Source organism: Danio rerio, chromosome 3 (genome assembly GCF_052040795.2).
Source record: "Danio rerio strain M-AB ecotype USA chromosome 3, GRCz13ab, whole genome shotgun sequence".
Taxonomy (NCBI): Eukaryota; Metazoa; Chordata; class Actinopteri; order Cypriniformes; family Danionidae; genus Danio; species Danio rerio.
Window position 1 is genome coordinate 35,609,473 of NC_141023.1, and position 13,905 is coordinate 35,623,377.

The window sequence follows — 13,905 nt, forward strand, 5'->3', positions numbered from 1 at the left end:
CAGCTGCAATCTAGTACTGGAAAACACCAATAAACTCGTACCATCACACCTTATTGACCTTATTCTAAAATGCGGAAGTGCGCCTGTTATCGCGATTGTCTTAGAACTTCCGATTCAGTCGCCTATGGGAGAAATGACTAGGAATAATAAACGGCAGAAAATGGTCAAACTGCTTGCTCTACAAACAAATGTTTGCATGACTATACAGACCAAGTAGAATAATATAATAAAAAAATATCAAATTGCAACATCAAGCAGCGTAACAAGCAGTTTTTAACGTCAAAAAATGAATGGAAGTGAATGAGATCGGAAGGCTTGAGCCAAAAAGATTCAAATGGCAGCGCCCGCTCGTCGGCGGAGAATAAGGTGAATACACTATGGCTTTGGACTGTGGGGGCAACCGGAGCACCTGGGGAAAACCGAGGAAAACATGAGGGTTGGTAATATATATATATATATATATATATATATATATATATATATATATATATATATATATATATATATATATATATATATATATATATATTAGTTCATAATCTTTTATATCTTTAGCTCACCAGCTGCATTTGATCAGAATTATTTTAATAAAATAACAAAGTTAGAATGAAATATACTGTACACAAATTTAAGAAAAGTCAGGGTACTGTAGTTAAACTACAGGTTATTAAATTACATAATTATGTAACCTGCTGCGGTGCATGTTACAACAAAGGTACAGTCAAGGAAATATTAGCCTGATCTCATCAGGAAACATAACTATTTAAGTTTTGTTAGTTTAGTGTTTAATGTTTATTAATGTTTGCGAGTTCAGTTTATGAAAATGTTAATTATGAAAAGGCATGGCACCAAACCCTGCCTCTAAACCCAACTATCATTGGGGAATGAGCAAATTATGCTAAAATTGTATAAACAAGTACAAACTCATAAATTTAAAGTCAAAAAGTAACAAAAGTGTACATTTTAAAGTAGTTACTAAATTTTCATAGATATGTGTTTTACACATCTTTTAATCAACTTGGCCGTATTTAATCAAAAATAGACTCAAAGCTGTAAAAAGTGTCAAATATTATTACAATTTAAAGTATTTTCTACACTAAAAAAAATTGTGCTAAATGGCACTAAAAGTAGTATAAAGTTTTTGGCTTGATTCTTTACCTATCTCTAAAGATGGTGATATGTAGCTGCTTAAGGACCATTACTGTTGCTATATAGCACTGAAATTGATCCCCAGTGATAATGAGCAAAAGAACCACTTAGCGGTACTAAATAGCACCTCAGTTACAACAAAACCACTGAAGTCAACTGTATAACACCACAAAAATATCTTTATCTGCTCAAAACAGAGTCCAGAAGCAGATTTGAGCAGGTAGAACATGAGCAGGCTGCTGGCATTTGAAGCACAGATGCACACTGAAATGAGATGCAGAACGACAGTGTGTGATGAAGATGTTTGAGTGTGAGTAAAGCTAAAGCCCCTGCTTTCATGCACCTCAGCTCTCCCTTCATCACGAGCACCGCAACACTCCCACATGTGACTGAACTTCACAGGCCAGTGCCTGATACCTGTGAGCCTGAAGGAGAAGACATTTAGGCCCCGTTTACACTAATGCGTTTTAGTTTGAAAACGCATAAGTTTTGCTACGGTTACGCCATCCGTCCACACTACGCCGGAGTTCTCGAGCGCCGAAAACGGAGCGTTTCGAAAACGCTGGAGAGGCCGTTTTCATTCTAAAACGCAGCTGCTCCGTCTCAGTGTGGATGGGGAAAGACGGAGACATCTGAAAACGCAGGCGGGGCTGCAGACATTCGCCTCTCTGATTGGGGCTTTTCCTCAATATTAAGTAGCCTAACACACAGTTCAGTCCTGAATCTTCTCCGTGTAAGTTCAGACTTCGCTAGTTTGAACAAGGCTGCATCTCTTCTTCTCAGTTTGATATGGAAAACATACCGAGGACACGCGTCAATCTTCACAGGGAACAGTGTACTTTATAACTTCATTCACATCACCTTGGCTACGTTGTTTCACTTTCTCAACACTAAAATGTAAACTTGATATAAGGAACTGCCTATTTTTATTTTTAACAACTAAACAGACAGCAGAAATGTTGAGACGCCGTGCTGCACGAGCGTCATCTTCACTGTGTGCATATTTATAACAAAACGGAGCCGATAACAACTGCCTCCTTTCAATTTCAGTGAAAATACGAAACACACCCTCTCTTTTGCTGAATATCAGTTTTAATAATCGATAATGGCCATTATAAAAGTATAACATACAATAAGTGTATACATTATAGGAAATAAAGGTAAGCGATCAGTCAATATACAGAATGTAGGCTACGTGGTTACATTAATCATTAACTTATCTTTGCGCTCAGCCAAAACACGTTACCTGAGAACAAGTAATAGATTCCAGTGACCAAAGTCAGGGAATATGTCGTTAGATAAAGACAACAAGATGAATGAAATATCACGTTTAATAAATATAGTGAGATTAGATCCAGCGGGAGATGCTTGATGAGAAGTCCGACTAGCAGAGCTCTCATCTGGGTAGATGGGCTCCAGCGATTGCCAAAGTGTGTGTGTGTGGTCACGTGATGTGCGTTTTCAGCGTTTTGGTGTGGACAGAGAGCAGTTCAGAAACGCTGGGTAAAACGCGAGTGTGGACGCGGATCGTTTTCATTCTAAAACGCCGTTTTAAAACTAATACGCACTAGTGTAAACGGGGCCTTATAAACTTATTTACACTTTTTACACAACACAACATGAATAACAGTGGTGAAACTACAAAACATTGAATTCAGATGTAGTCACTTTTAAACGTTTACATTTTTAAAATATATTACACAAATAGAAATGTTAGCTTATTTTGTGTGATCTTACATTGTGTAATCTACACATTTCTTTCCATTGGGAGTTTCTGTATTATCAAAGACTAAACCAAATCTGTACTTAACGTGTGTGTGTCAATGAAGGATACAGCATTAACATAAGAAGCATTAACAGAGCAAGTAAGCCATCAAGCAGGTACATAAGAGGTAAAATGCTTGATCAATCTTTTCAGCTGTCTGTAACCTTAATCTCTAAGACATGATGTGTGTTTGTTTGTTTGTGTGTCATGAGAACACAAATGCAAACACACAATGATTCCAACACAGGCTCATTGTAAATACCTGCTTCAGCCTGCATTTCTGTCAAATTACAAAAACTTAAATTTACGCACTTAAACATTCGTTTGACTTCAGTTTTTAGTTAAAATGACTCCAATGGTGCAGTGTAAAACTAAAAGTTTTTGTTCTTTTTTATAATAGTTGTATATACGCAGATAATTTGTATATTAGATTATTTTCATTTCATTTTTTGTGCACAACTCCAAATAAATACCACCAAACATCTTAAGTGTGATGTGTTGTAATCAAATAAATTTACCTCACCTATATTTTTACATATGGACAACTTTTTTGTTATGATCAGTTTGCTAGGTAGCTCAGATTGCACAGTGTTGTACTTGGGATACAGAGTGCTTTTGGTTTGCGTTCGGTAAATCACAGTTCCACAAAAGAGAAACATTTATAAAAATCATAGTAAAACTGCCGTAATGCATCTTCTCATAGTTTACCTTTAAAAACACAAATTTCAGTAGGTCAGTGGTTCGTTAGATGATCTGACAAGACCCGATATCTTGTGGACATGAAAAAGATATGTATCTGAAACATACAACAAAATGCACCCTAAGTAGGGCATATTTCCAACTCACACTATTTTAAACAGAGCCACTGCCCTTTAGTGTATTTGTCAACTGAAACGTGCAACGAAAGGTACCCAGTGCAATAATTTTACATTTTTCAAAAATAATTCCAATGAGCCTGGGCTAAATGATTTATACAATGACGCATGCATTCAGTACATGTTGTAATGTGAAGTGGGATGCTGACAAGTGAGTGCAGATCCAAACGCAGGTTTATTGAGAATGGTCAGGCAAGCAATGAACACAATCAGGAGCAAACAGATGTATGCAGGCCAATCCAGAGTCGTAGTCAAAAATACAGGCAATAGGTCAGTACAGGCAGGCAGCAGACAACATAAATAAACAAACAAGGTGAGGGTCAAAAACACGGCAAAGCAAGTCAAGGAAAACGTTTCATTATGACAAAACTGTAAAACAAGACTCAGCACTGTGTGTGTGTGTGTGTGTGTGTGTGTGTGTGTGTGTGTGTGTGTGTGTGTGTGTGTGTGTGTGTGTGTGTGTGTGTGTGTGTGTGCTGTCTTTATAGTTCTTGTAATCCGTCTTAGAGCAGCTTCAGCTGTGTCTGTGTGTGTCTCTTATCACCTGAACTAGGAACAGGTGTGTATGCGAAGGGCATTTCTGGAGTTGTAGTTCATAATGTGGCGGATTTGTAGTCTGTTAGCGAACTGTGTGTATACAAGGGATCTGCAGAAGCTGGATCGCTGGTGATTGTGACACATATAATGACAGGCATTCAAAAACGTTCAAAAAAGTGTTGCTTTGTTACACATCACAGCACTACACTATTAGAAAACTGTGCTACCTTGTGTCCTGTTTACACTTGGCATTAAGATTTGGTTGATCGGATTACTAGCAGACAATTAAGGGAAACACCTTCCCATTTATATATGGAGCTTTAGTCTACCTCTTTTGTCCACTTTCCTAGAAGAGGGGTGGGCAGGTGTATTGCATGGGCCTTTTGTAAACTCTTGATATAATATTATAAGATAAGCTTGCACAGTTGTGCAGTAAAAGAAAGATAGCAGTAGAGATTTGTTTCTGTTCTGATAGCTGCAATGATACACTCAGTGCTGTTGGTTTGTGTTAAAATGTGGTATGGGTCCAAAAGCATTGGGCTTCTTATGTTTTTTTTTTTTGTTTTTTTTTTTGTCTTGTTCTGTTTTGTTTAGCTTTTTCTAATGTCGTTTAACTTTTGTTTTTTCTAATCTTGTATTCTGTTTAGTCTTGTCTTTTTTTGCGTTTTGTCTCTTCTAGTTTTGTTTTAGTTTTTTTCTGTTTTGCCTTTGCCTTGTCTTATCTCATCTTATCTTATCTTATCTTGTCTTGTCTTAGTCCTGTTTTATTTTTTGTATTTTGTTTAGTCTTGTCTTTTGTCTTGTTTTGTTTTTTGCGTTTTGTCTCTTCTTGTTTTGTTTTATTTTTTTCTGTTTTGTCTTGTCTTGTCTTGTTTTGTATTTTCTAGTCCTATTTTGTGTTTTGTATTTTGTTTAGTGTTGTCTTTTGTCTTGTTTTTTGTGTGTTTTGTCTTTTATAATGTTGTTTTATTTTGTGTTTTGTCTTGTCTTGTCCTGTCATGTTTTATTTTTTGGTATTTTGTTTAGTTTTGTCTTTTGTTTTGTTTTTTGTGTGTTTTGTTTTATTTTTGTATTTTGTTTTGTCCTGTCTTTTTTTGTCTTTTCTAGTATTGTTTTATTTTTGTGTTGTGTTTTGTTTAGTTTTTTTCTTATCATGTTTTGTTTTTGTCTTGTTTAGTTTTTTTTTTTTGTCTTGTCATGACTTGTTTCATTGTGTTTTGTTGTGTGTGTTTCTGTTTTTTATTTAAGTTCAAACCAAATTCATGACGAATTAATTGGCAATTAGAATAAAGTGTCAGAATTGACCCCTTTTAACAACATAGGCTCATTCTAAAAACATCGTCCTAAATACATTTCTGGAAATTTAAGTAGCCAGAGTGGGTGGCATGATACGGTTAATTTTCTCGCTTACCAGCTGAACGCTTATCTCCATATGGACAGCTTTTCTGTTGTTACCAGTTTGTCCGGTAGCTCAACACATACATTGGCGGACTTCAGATGCAGAGCGGAGTTTACCACGACGACAGGGTATAAGTCCGGGAAGAAACGGTTCCAGAAAGAAAGAAAGACAAAAACAGAACCAAAAAAATAAACAAGTAAAAAGCAGGGAGAGATTGTGGTAGCCACAGCCATGTCACCCTGCAGCCCAAGACCGGTTACTCACTAAAACTAAGCAGGGCTGAGCCTGGTCAGTACCTGGATGGGAAACCACTAGGGAACACTAGGTTGCTGTTGGAAGTGGTGTTAGTGAGGCCAGCAGGGGGCACTCAACCCATGGTCTGTGTGAGTCCTAATGCCTTAGTAAAAGTGAAGGGGACACTACACTGTCAGTGGGCGCCGTCTTTTGGATGAGACGTTAAACCGAGGTCCTGACTCTCTGTGGTCATTAAAAATCCCATGGTACTTCTTGTGAAAGAGTAGGGGTTTAACCCCGGTGTCCTGGCCAAAGTCCCTCTATCGGCCCTTACGATCTTGGCCTCCCAATCATCCCCTTCCACTGAATTGGCTCTATCACTCTCTCTCCACTCCACCAATAGCTGGTGTGTGGTGAGGGCACCGGCGCCGTTGTCCTGTGGCTCCCATCGCATCATCCAAGTGATTGCTGCACACTGGTGGTGGTGTGGAGAGACCCCCCTCATGATTGTGAAGCACTTTGGGTGTATGGCCATACACAATAAATGGGCTATATAAATACAGATTACATTACATTACATTACATAAAATCTGAAAAAGTGTTAAAATCAGGCGAGGGCTTTTTTTTCTGAATTGCTTTCCAAAACACTGTGGTTGGGTTTAGGAAAGGGTGGGGGGATTGGTCGGTTAGTCAGTCAGTCAGTCAGCTAGTCAACAGCGGCCTCTAGTGGATTTATATAAGAACAGAAGATGCGAATGGCAGTCATGAGAGAAATTTTAGATGTGAAAAACATACACAGCAGTCTTTGGTGGATTCGTGAAAACAAAAACTGCCAAAAAAAAATGTATCTCCTGGGAACGATTTGGCAATCTCCAAAACTGTATATAGGGGTACATAATCAGAGTAAGCCTGGGTTGCCTTTTAAGCTTAATGCTGTTAAACTGAATGTGCAAGCAAACTATGATTTGCTAAAATAATTAACAATACAATTATGAGTGCAGATCGTCCGTTGTGACGATTATTGATGAATAAAGGGACTAAGCCGAAGGAAAATGAATGGATGGATGAATGAATGAATGAATGAATGAATGAATTAATTAATTAATTAATTAATTAATTAATCTATCAGTCAAAAGCACATAGAATTGTGTTTTCATTCAGAATCATCATCGAACATTCATTCATTCATTTCCTTTTCGGCTTAGTCCCTTTAATAATCTGGGGTTGCCACAGCGGAATGAACCGCCTACTTATCCAGCATATGTTTTACACAGAGGATGCCCTTCCAGCTACAACCGATCTCTTGAAAACATTCATATACACTCATTCACCCACATACACTACGGATAATTTAGCCTACCCAATTCACCTGTACTGTACCGCACGTCTTTGGACTGTGGGGGAAACCAGAGCACCCAGAGGAAACCCACGTGAACGATGGGAGAACTTGCAAACTAAAAAACAGAAACGCCAACTGACCCAGGTGGGGCTCGAACCAGCAACCCTCTTGCATGTGAGGCAACAGCACTACCTACTGCGCCACCGTGTCGCCCATCATCAAACAAATAGAAGATATAAAAATGTATTGTATATTACGTTATTTTCTAGAGGTATGTCAAATTGTCCAATTTAAATATATTGATTTTGAATAATATAATGACATTGTAATTACTAGTCATGTCTTGTTTTTGCTCTTGTCTTTAATGTCTTGTTGTGGCTTTTGTCTTGTCTCATTCTGTTTGTTGTGTGTTTTGTTGTTGTTTTTTACATTGAACCAAATTAATATCATTAAGAATAAGACGGCAAACTTTTAATCCTGCCTGGCTACAGCACTTCCCCAACACATCCTGTAATGTTAAAGAATTAGGTCAGTAGACAGGTGTGATACCAGGTGTAAAAACACGTCTAACAGAAACTGCACAACATCACTGAACTGCAGCTTAACTGTATGCTGGGCCAATTATAAAACATGTTCATGACATAAACGTCTGTCATGGAAACCTTCAGGCCATTTACAGACACTCCATCTTATAGTGTCAGTTAAATTAACATTTGAATGCTTTTTTTGTTTTTGGGAAGAGAGAGAGAGGGAAAGAAAGAGAGAATGGTACTGTGCAGAAGATCAATGCGAAGCTTGAGTCCAGCGTTCATTTGAAGTGCTAATAGAGTCGTTTGCAGCAGAGCACTGAAAGAGCAAAGAGCAATGCAGTACTTCATTTGCACATCCATACACAACAACCTCCTCGCAGTTTTTCACAATTTCACAACAGAAATACTCTTAAAAATTGCACCTCCTTTTTCTATTTGAATGGATAGAGACCATTGGAAAACATTAACTGTATCAGAAACACTACGCACAGGATTTTCACTACATTATCCCGTTTATATCAATAATTTACTAAAACCGTTCAGACTATGGCTCAAACAAAGCTGCACAATTGCCGGCAAATTTCTAGATTGATTCAGATTCCTCTCCCTATTCTTCAACTCTTTTATCCAAGCGTCAAAGTGTAATTAGTGTCTTGACAATGCAGTTATGAAGCTCATAATTACATCCACAGACTGAGTGAATGTGACTGTGTAGGAGGACTGTTCACTGCTGCAGTGTCTAATATCCACACAAACCCAATGATCCAGCCTCACTTGGATTATATGTGCTGTCTGACAAATAAAAATTACTGCCAATGATAACTGAAGGATGTTGCTAATTCCAGTACTATATATACACATGTATCAATATACATGCACACTGGAATTCTGAACAAATGCCAATTCTTGTATTTTTATGTTCAAAGGTTTGCTGTATTATTGTTTCCAGCTCTGTTTTGAGCTTATTGCATTTTATCTCTTTACAAACACTGCCATCTAGTGATGATTCCAGCACTGTTGATCTAAAATAAATCCGGTTCATTCTTTCATTAGAAACAGCCTTAATGCTTGGTGTGCCTGACTTTCTTACGCATTTGACTGTAAAAAATAAACGTATTAATCGACTCTATGAGGGGGGACTGCCTCTATACTGTATTTTCACAATGATTTAGTGCTGATTTACAAAATATTTAGATAAAATCAAGGTTATCAAATATATAGAGATGCATTTATTCATTTCTGACTAACTGACTGACTGACTGACTGTAATTTTGGCAGCCCAGGACACTCTTGTCATTAACATAAGTGGTTCAATATACAAATGCATGTGAAGAATTCATTTAAAAAATCTTTTTAGAGTGTTTAAATGGACCTTTTTAAGCTCATTGCTTATTAACTAAACACAATTGTACACTGTAAAACCCAAGAAGTTAGGATAACTCAAACCATTTGAGAAAACCAATTGCAACAAACCATTTAAGTTCAAAACTAATCCTAATGAGTACTGTGAACTCAATCCATTTGAGTAAATGAAGCCATTTGAGTACAGTATAACCCAATAAATGAAGCAAACTAAAACCAACTGAGTACTGTAAAACCCAATGAGTTAAGGCAACTTAAACCATTTGAGGAAACTGATTGCTACAAACCATTTGAGTTAAAAAAAATGTATCTATATGAGGACTGTGAACTTACTCAATTTAAGCTGAAGTAATGAGTTGTTTAATTTACTGAGTTCAAAACTCTTTTCAAATGTGTAGAATTAACTTTCAGTAAATTTTGAGTTAACTACACTCATTTCATTTCACAAAGTTGACTGTTGGGTTTTACAGTGAATGTTAAATTGTCCAGTATAAGTAAATCTATATAAAATTCGATCAAAATTGAAGAACAAGTCTATTCTTAATGTTGTTAATGAATCGATAACACTTCACTATGGTTGTGCATGAACAAAACAAATAGTTAACATGATTTAGCAAACAAAAGCATTTTATAATCTTGGCTTATGCAAAGATTATTAATTAATCATATATAAACAGATCTACATTTTCAAACATCACTGTGTAAATGCACCCTGAACATTTCTGCACAACAGAAATACACAACAAGCCTTCATTTCATTCCATTTTACTATGGAAAACAACAACAGTGAAGACACTTTGACTATGAAGAAAAAGACTGAAAAAGAGGTCTGCGATCATCACTGGGAGGACAGCACTTTTGCATTTCTGTCTGTTTACCAGCAATGCATTATTTGTATATAATTAGGGAGATGAGACAGTCTCATTCTAGAGATTAGATTATTGGACAAAATCCTACATCTGAGCTTAGTCAATAGATTTAGGTCCATTTCATTTTCCAAGAGGACAAAAAGAGTAAGACTACATGCCAATATTTGCTAAAAGTGAATTTTAATTATCTTTAAGAGTATATTAGTAACTGCATGGATAGAAAACACGCACTGAATGCCACAAAACACTTGATATCATTATAAAGATGTGGGCCTGGGTCAAAAACTCAGAGATGTCCAAGTAAAGAGAACATGTAGCAATGAGATATTTGAATAAAAAACAACAACAACAACAACAACAACAAAAACTCAGAATGTCAGTCCAAATTCATTGTTTGTCCATATGATTGAGGGTGAAGCAAATAAATAAAATTGAAAATGATTTTTACAAATCCATCACAGGTTATAAAGTTGTGGTAATAGTTATTTTAAGTTTATTTTATTTTAAGTTTATTTTATTTAATTTTATTTCTCACATTTCTGGAAATCTATATTAGCCCAACTTAAATAGGAATAAACTAGGTGTTTGTGTGTATTGCTAGTTGCGGCAACTATAAATGTTCCAAAACAGAATAATTTAAGTACTTTACAATATGGTTTAAAAACACCGTAATACACAGCAAATTCATCAGAGTTAAATTCTCGGTGTTGAAGCATTTCAGAGTAAAGTGTTGACGTTAAAGAGTTAGATTTTGATAAATGAATATAATAAGAGTTAGAATTGATTTTATTCAGTGCGAAATCAAGGAGTTAAGTTTTCAACACTTGGTGGTGTTATTTCCAACATCCGGGAATTCATGCAGCCCCAGTCACTGAAGAATTTTCCAGACGCCATTTTCCATCTGAGGTTTAGAACAGCAACTGGTAAGTCAAACTACCTAAATGTTGGTATTTTACTGACTTTCTTTAAGGAAATACAGTTGTAAACATATTGTTAAGTTAATAACTTTAGAATGGAGTGACAATTTTAAACTTCTGCGGTTCATTCATGGTCGTTTGTGTATCTAGCTTAACTGCATTACTATTGACTTCTTTTCAAGAATGTTTTTATATATGCTCACGCATACACAGTGCATAAAAACATCAAATGTACATGTTCAACACATTTCTGTCACGCTTAATGCCATTTTGTGCGTTGTTACCCATCTGTAAAATAAAATCGACACTTCTCCTTTAATTCGAAGCAAACTAGCGAGGGAATCCCCAGAGCCGCCTAAGGTTAGCCTACTCTGCCCGGATGCTAACGGCAACACAGGACGGTTTCCATGAGCTCTGGAGAGTTTCTAAAACATATCTGGTGAGTAAATGAACATGCTTACTTGTAAAAGGCTTCCTGACTGAAACATATGATTGTTTGTTATTCGTGTACGTTAATTTGGTTATTTTAAACACCGCGGCCCTTTTAAACTGGTTGATTCGTGGCCGTCCATATACCGTTAGTCCATAGACTCGTGTGATAACGTAACAGTTACGCTTGAATAATATTAAGTGTTGACAACCATTAAAGTCGGAATGTTAACATTAATGTCTTTAAATGACCGTGTTTGCACTTTATCAGACATTTGACGTTACATAAGTCTCCCGGAAATTGCGGGACTAACGTTAACGTTATCCCGCAAATACACAGAGACTCCCAGATGCCCAAGTAGATGCCCGCAAATGAATGATAATCTGGAAATCGCGCGTCTCCCGCCCGGTCATTAAACACTTTGCACACCCCTCTCCACCGCATCCCTCCCAGCTCTTTAGGTACGTCGCGCGCAAGTCACCCCCACCGCTCTTTAGGTACGTCGCGCGCAACTCATCTCATTGCTCTTCAGGTAACGTTACTCATCTCTCCCGCTACCTCCCGCAAATCAACTCTGTATCCCCCGAAAATGACTTTTCCCAACTCGGGATGTCTGACGTTAGTAAGTTAGGCTATTTCTGTAGTCAGGAACATCTTATTCAAGCTTTTTCTCCCACATGATATTGTGCTTAAAACTATAGGCTAAACTTAGCATGCACTGTACACAACATTTCCGTTTTATTAAAGACAATTTAGTGCGTTGTAAACAGCCACCTGTCTGTAAAATTAATCAACTGATTCATATTTGAGCAGCCTAATGATGATACAGGTTTGATTTGTAGATTTATTATCAATAATCAACATCTGAATCAAAAGATATCTGAAAAAGTGTGAGGCATACTTTGTGATGTTCATCTCTCTTTTTTTATCTGAAGGTTATGCATATGTGTTAGATACTAATGTGTTGTTGTTTTTTAACAGCCACAGTTCTCTATACAATAACACAAGACCCTGTGACGGTGGCTGATTAGAGACGGATGGTGTATTTCCAGAGTTGGTGAAATGACCAAGCACACCTTCTTGGTCATATGTGGTGATAATAATGAAGGTATGTTTGATAAAGTTCTGTATTTGTTTCACAATAAGCTAAGAGGGTATTAGAGCATTAGAGAATAACAAATTACATGAAGGTGATAAGTTTTGTATTGTGGGTGAACTGTTACTTAAACAATGTTTTGCTCTGCTTTGCACTTTTCCTCTTCTGCTTATCCTAATATTTTAGATTATATTTGGACCTGAAACATCTGCAAGACTCCAGGAAAGGTGGTGTCAATACTGGACCTGAAAGGGCCTAACAAGTTGAATCTGGTAAAGAAACACACACACACACACACACACACATGCACGCACACGCTTACAGAAAACTGTAAATTTATGAATATTTTTTACACTGTGGCCAATATTTTGGGGAAGTCAGCATCACTAAATGATATAAAAGATTTTAAGCTCCTCTAAATTTTGCTCCAAGTGTTGTGTTAAATTCAGGATTGTGGACAGACAGCTGCCTGTTTTTCCAGTTCTAGTCATAGTGGTTAACCTAATTGTTTTTGGAGATCCAACAGTGATGTATGTGTTTTTTCTACTTTTCCATATCCTGTCACCTCAACCAGCTGGGAGAGTCAAGTTGTGGATCATCATAAAGATTTTCAAAAGGTGAGTTTAGATTTCTTGAATGTTTTATTTACTTCAAATGTTCTTTTAAATATATCATAGAATTTGATTGCTATTTGTTTTCAAACATTTTTCTTAGTCATGCTGGAGTCTTGAAGTGTTCTTAGATGAGCATCACCCTATATCCGTGCATCAGGAACCACCAGACGAGCGATCAGCAGCTACTACATCGTCATGGATAAAAAGGTCATCCTGTGGCTGGGAAGCACTTCATTCACAGGACAAGCTTGATGAGATTTCCTAGCTCCAGTTTGTTTTCACACAAGTTTACAGCATTTGTACCTTCATTTAAACTGCTGTGTTTGATATGGAGGACCAAGGAAACACCAGAAGTGAAAGATTTGCACGCCAAGTTGTTTAAAATGTAATTTCAGAAGAAAACTATGCGTTCAGAAGAAAACTATGAGTGACGCTACATTGAACTTTCAAACGGCTCTGATGAAACATCAAGTTTGAACCAAAGGACTGAAACAGCCTTTTTGAGCACTGGTCATACATATTTTGTTGATACTGTCTGTACTATTAAAACATTTAAAGCATATTTGACATTGTTGCATTTTAAAAACTGAATGAATTGTTGAAGTGGTGAATGTTTTCAAATAAAATGTTTTTTATTTTGTAATTTACAGTCTATTTGACCTTTTTACCATATTTACACTCAAGAGAGTTGAATAAAATAATATATTACACCAGGCGGTGTTAAATATAGTTACATATTTTAACTCTGCCCAGAGTTAAAATTAACCCTTACTTCGGTGTCAATGTGCC

The 13,905-nt window shown here is 36.7% G+C and overlaps 1 protein-coding gene and 1 long non-coding RNA gene across 5 annotated transcripts in view; one reads left to right on the forward strand and one right to left on the reverse strand.

Annotated features, from left to right (window-relative positions):
* rab11fip4a (RAB11 family interacting protein 4 (class II) a) overlaps positions 1 to 13,905 on the reverse strand; it is a 95,835-nt gene that overhangs the window by 53,039 nt on the left and 28,891 nt on the right.
* On the forward strand, positions 10,936 to 13,759 carry LOC147845694 (uncharacterized). Of its 2 annotated transcripts, XR_015481019.1 has the most exons (6): positions 10,936 to 10,982; positions 11,303 to 11,415; positions 12,388 to 12,514; positions 12,689 to 12,774; positions 13,077 to 13,119; positions 13,217 to 13,759. It is a non-coding gene; the product is annotated as an uncharacterized LOC147845694 (long non-coding RNA). The 2 variants fall into 2 exon arrangements; XR_015481020.1 differs by lacking the exon at positions 12,689 to 12,774.